Source organism: Genypterus blacodes, unplaced genomic scaffold, assembly GCF_046128005.1.
Source record: "Genypterus blacodes isolate CSIRO-AG114 ecotype Tasmania unplaced genomic scaffold, CSIRO-AGI_Gbla_v1 ptg000589l_1, whole genome shotgun sequence".
Taxonomy (NCBI): domain Eukaryota; kingdom Metazoa; phylum Chordata; class Actinopteri; order Ophidiiformes; family Ophidiidae; genus Genypterus; species Genypterus blacodes.
This window is the reverse complement of record NW_027467319.1, coordinates 2,501-7,500: the sequence shown is the minus strand read 5'-3', so window position 1 is coordinate 7,500 and position 5,000 is coordinate 2,501. Positions and strand designations below refer to the sequence as shown.

Here is a 5,000-nt window from a genome sequence, read left to right as displayed (position 1 = left end):
ACGCACGCACGCACGCACGCACGCACGCACGCACGCACGCACACGCACACACGCACACAGACGCGCACACACACGCACACACACGCACACACGCACAGACGCACACACACAAACACACACACACACACACACACACACACACACACTCACGCCCTTGTCTCTGCAGGACGGTCAGCTTCAGCAGTCGAGTTCTGCCTCCAAACTCGGTGTGGATGGAGAACGCCAAACTGAAAGGCCTGGAGATCTGCCACCCACAGGTGAGAGGAAGGAAGTGCAGCAGGGACCAGGAGGAGAACGCCTCAGCCCCGCAGAGTCCCGCCTCTCAAACGTATGCTTGTGTGTTGACCAGGAGAGGAACATCTTCAACAGGATCTTTGGAGGCTTCCTGATGAGGAAAGCCTACGAGCTGGGCTGGGCCAACGCCTGCTCCTTTGGGTGAGTGTGTGTGTGGGGTGTCTCTCTGTCTGTCTGTCTGTCTGCCTGTCTGTCTGCCTGCCTGCCTGCGTGTGTGTGTGTGTGTGTGTGTGTGTGTGTGCCTCATGTTACCTTCAGGCCTCTCTGTCTCTCTGCTTTACATTTTGGCTCCTTGTTTTAGTTTTGTAAAGCTTTAACCAAAGTCATATCTGCAGAATGCGACTGATACAACGTTTCAGTCATAGAGAGAGAAGATGTGCACGTTTCCACGGTAACAGTCTGAACATACAGACTAAGGCCTGTCAGATGAAGCTCAGACAGGAAGCTCAGATTTGTTGTGTTGCTTCACTCCACTGTCCGCTTCTACGCACAAAACTCTGCTGCAGCTACTTTCACTTTGATCTTTGATGTTTGTACTCAATCTTCCATGGGGGGAAGCTTCAGTCTGAACGGGAGAATTCTGCCTGTTTTCACTTTGAAAGCAATAAATGAATGATTGATCCTGAAGTGACTCTCCTCCTTTCTTCACCTGGGCTCAGAGCTTCTCAAGAACATTTCAGTGAAAAAAGATCACAGCACTCTGCTGCACAACAACTTCCCTCAGGATAAATAAAGTTCTTCTTCATTTATAAGGAGAAAACCCTTGTCAAGTAAAAGTAAGTCAAAATATCACAAACCAAAGAAAACCATGGAGATTATTGAGAAGAATGAGTCGGGTTCAAATCCCCAAACCTGCTACGAGTCCATTCAGTTCACTTGAACCACTTAGACTTTTAAATCAGAACCACTCACTTTGATTATTGATTATTGATGACATCATTTGCAGAAACAGTTTTAGAGACTAAATGCTTAGCAGGGTTTTGTTTTGTGTTTATTTACAGTGGAATCATTCAGTAAATGGTCTGAATGAATAGAAAGACAAACACCTGTGTCCATATGTGTCCTAAAGTGAACTGAGCTCACATGCAGACAAACATCTGGCTCTACATTTAAAAGTGGAGCTTATCTCATTTATTCTTCATCACTTTGATCGTTTATAATCTGCAGCAAAGAGTTCAGGATGTCAAACATCTGAACTCCATCTGTAAATATGTCTGAAGAGCAACAAATCTATTCTCAGACTTTTTGCTGAGTTTGTGGTTTGTGGAGAGAAAAAGCATCAAGAACAAATCTGATGAAAGAAGAGATTTTTACTGCTAAACACTTTGCTGTACATGACATCATCATCAAAACAGCTTCAAGTCCTCAATCAAAGCCCAAAGTGTCCAAAGGACTTTAGACTCCAAAGAATTCAAAGGGACTCAGACATTCTCTTTATTCTTTCTTTCTTGCTCCACACTTTCATTCTTTCATTCTCTCCTTTTCCACAGGTTTGATCAAACGATTGATTCTAAAACTATAAAAGTCTGTTACACTCCACACACTGATCTGTGACAAAACAACTCTATACAGGGGAGAGAGAGAGAGGGGGGGAGGGAGAGGGAGGAGGGAGAGGGGGGGAGAGAGAGGGAGGGAGAGAGAGAGGGGGAGGGAGGGGGAGAGAGAGAGAGGGGGAGGGGGGAGAGAGAGAGAGGGGGAGGGGGGAGGGAGAGAGAGAGACAGAGAGGGGGAGAGAGAGAGGGAGGGAGGGGGAGAGAGAGAGAGAGAGAGAGGGGGAGGGGGGGAGAGAGAGAGAGGGGGAGGGGGGGAGAGAGAGAGAGAGGGAGGAGGGGAGGGAGAGAGGGAGGAGGGAGAGAGAGGGAGGGGGGAGAGAGAGAGAGAGAGAGGTAGGAGGGGGAAGGAGAGAGGGAGGAGGGGGGAGGGAGAGAGAGAGGGAGTGAGGAGAGGGAGGGAGGGAGGAGAGAAAGAGAGAGGGAGGGAGGAGGGGAGAGAGAGTGAGAGAGAGAGGGGGAGGGGGGAGAGAGAGAGAGGGGGAGGGGGGGAGAGAGAGAGAGAGGGAGGAGGGGGAGGGAGAGAGGGAGGAGGGAGAGAGAGGGAGGGGGGAGGGAGTGAGAGAGAGAGGGGGAGGGGGGGAGAGAGAGAGAGGGGGAGGGGGGGAGAGAGAGAGAGAGGGAGGAGGGGGAGGGAGAGAGGGAGGAGGGAGAGAGAGGGAGGGGGGAGGGGGGAGAGAGAGAGAGAGAGAGGTAGGAGGGGGAGGGAGAGAGGGAGGAGGGGGGAGGGAGAGAGAGAGGGAGTGAGGAGAGGGAGGGAGAGAGACAGATAGGGGGAGAGAGAGAGGGAGGGAGAGAGAGAGGGGGGTAGTGAGGGAGGGGGGAGGGAGGGGAGAGAGACAGGGTGAGGGGGGGAGAGAGAGAGAGAGAGGGGGTAGCGAGAGAGAGAGAGAGGGAGGGCGGAGAGAGGGAGGGGAGAGAGAGAGGGAGAGAGAGGGAGGGGGGAGAGAGAGGGTAAGAGGGAGAGAGAGGGGGGGTAGCGAGAGAGAGAGAGAGGGAGGGTGGAGAGAGGAAGGGGAGAGAGAGAGGGAGAGAGAGGGAGGAGGGAGAGAGAGGGGACAGAGAGAGATAGAGACAGGGGGAGAGGGAGGGGAGCGAGAGAGAGGGGGGCGAGAGAGAGAGGGGGAGGGGAGGGGGAGAGAGGGAGACAGAGAGAGTGAAGGGGGGAAAGAGAGAGAGAGAGACAGAAAGAGAGAGAGAGGGGCGAGAGAGAGGGGAGGGGAGCGAGAGAGGGAGGGGGAGAGAGAGAGAGCAAGAGGTAGAGAGAGAGAGGGGGAGGGAGGGAGAAGGGATGGGAGCGAGAGAGAGGGGGAGGGAGAGAGAGAGAGAGGGGAGGGAGAGTGTGTTTGAGAGTGTGTGTGTGTGAGGCAGAGATTGAGAGTGTGTGTGTGTGTTTGTCTGTGTGTGTGTGTGTCCTACAGATCACACAGAGTCACTGATGAATCATGTAACTCCCAGATCCCCCCGAACCCCCAGAGCCCAAACCCAGCATAGAGAGGTTGAGTGAATGTGGTGGTGAAGGTGTGGAGGTGGATCAGTGTGTGAGAGACTCTGTAGAAGGACAGAGTGCCAGCAGGACAGTCCAGATACACTCCTACTCTGTGAGGGTCAGAGGAGGACACAGGGACACTGAGGGACGTGAGGCTGTAATTGTGACAGACAGAGTAACTATGATCATCATCAGAGCATCTCAGAGTCCAGGACTGATTATTTCCTCCAAACCAGCTGTCTGCTCTGTCTCCTTCCCTCCTGATTCCTCTGTAACTCACTGATATATCAACTTCTCCTCTCCACTCCACCTCCCAGTAACAACGACCAGTCAGAACATTTCTACTCAGCAGCTGAGGACAGAGATCATCAAACCTCTCTGGATGATCAGGATGTGGCTGCTCCTCTCTCACACATGTCACCTTCCTGTTGTTGTCAGACAGTTTGAGTCTCTGTTTGCTGTGTTTGGGTCCAGTTCCAGTTCACAAACATCTGATGGACAGAAAAAGACACAAACAGCAGCAGTTTATCATCAAACACAGCTGCTGCCTTTATTATTCACTCATTTATTCACTACTGCACTTTGTCCTCTGACTCACTGTCACTTTCTACTGACACACCTTTGATATCTAAATACTCAATCAATAACAAGCCTGTCTTTGTTTTCATCCTCACAGATATCAGATCTAAACAGGAAAACACACCTGATTTGATTTTCAACTAATGATCCATTTCAATATCAATCAATCCACCACTTCTCTGAGGAATTCCCAGCTTGTTTCTTCTCCTAATCTCTCTAATAGAACCTTTATGTAAGCAGGTCAAGTCTCATTGAGATCCAAATGTCTGGGAATGAGCGATTCCCCTCTGCTAGGTAGGAGAGCCATGGCCACACTCCTTCCTTTTGCCACATCCTACCTATGTGAGCCTCAATCAAAACCAAATCCAGGTGGAAGCTGGACATTGAAACTGAACTAAGAGTGTCAGTCTGACAGCTGCAACCCCGATTAGAAAAGATCTGCAGCACAAAGCGAGCCCACAGCAGTCACTGAGAAGATGTGGGGATGAAGCTGTCATTAGTGCAGTGCTTCTCAATAGTTTTCTGTCGAGCTCCCCCTCGGGAGAAGAAAACATTTTGCGCCCCCCCACCCTCTGCCACGACCATAAATAGTTTCATTTGTCTATAAAATTGTTACAAGTCCACCTCTGCATAACATTGTATCCTTATTTAGGTTAAGGAAAACTCAAACTAAATCCACTTACAACAAAGAATAACTTTATTAACCTTGTTTTTTTAGTGTGAACCAGGAAAGATTTAAAGTGCATCAATTTGCCTTAATTTCAACAAAATCAAATCCTTGTGTAAACTATTTTACTATTCTATACCAAACAATGTTCAACCAACTAATTGAGCCATTTGATACTGAAAAATAAACTTCAATCAAATGAATCAATAATAATAAATGAAATTGATCAGCTCAACATATTAAACACTTTAACTTACAAAACAAAAATGAAGAAAACAAATTGTGCTGTTTTTTTTAAACAAAATGATCAAGTCAGGATTAATGGCTACAATGAGCCTGACACGTTTTGCACTGCACAACTTTTGGAAGCGGGGTTTGAAGCATGAGACTGCAACTCTCAGCTCCTGCTCAATGTTTAGCT

The 5,000-nt window shown here is 49.1% G+C and overlaps 3 protein-coding genes across 9 annotated transcripts in view; 2 read left to right on the top strand and 1 right to left on the bottom strand.

The window, feature by feature from the left end:
• Nucleotides 1–20, top strand: part of LOC142990561 (pyruvate dehydrogenase E1 component subunit alpha, somatic form, mitochondrial-like) — a 19,571-nt gene extending 19,551 nt beyond the window's left edge. For all 3 annotated transcript variants that reach the window (XR_012960803.1, XR_012960802.1, XM_076140383.1), the window contains one exon: nt 1–20. This exon is cut by the window's left edge and continues 299 nt beyond it. The gene's annotated coding sequence lies outside the window, so the exon portion shown is untranslated.
• Nucleotides 1–722, top strand: part of LOC142990560 (gamma-glutamyl hydrolase-like) — a 19,601-nt gene extending 18,879 nt beyond the window's left edge. For all 5 annotated transcript variants that reach the window (XR_012960799.1, XR_012960797.1, XR_012960800.1 and 2 more), the window contains 2 exons: nt 167–257; nt 350–722. The gene's annotated coding sequence lies outside the window, so the exon portion shown is untranslated. The remainder of the gene's footprint in view (nt 1–166; nt 258–349) is intronic.
• LOC142990563 (NACHT, LRR and PYD domains-containing protein 12-like) overlaps nt 1–5,000 on the bottom strand; it is a 12,344-nt gene that overhangs the window by 5,938 nt on the left and 1,406 nt on the right. The gene's annotated exons all lie outside the window — the stretch shown is intronic.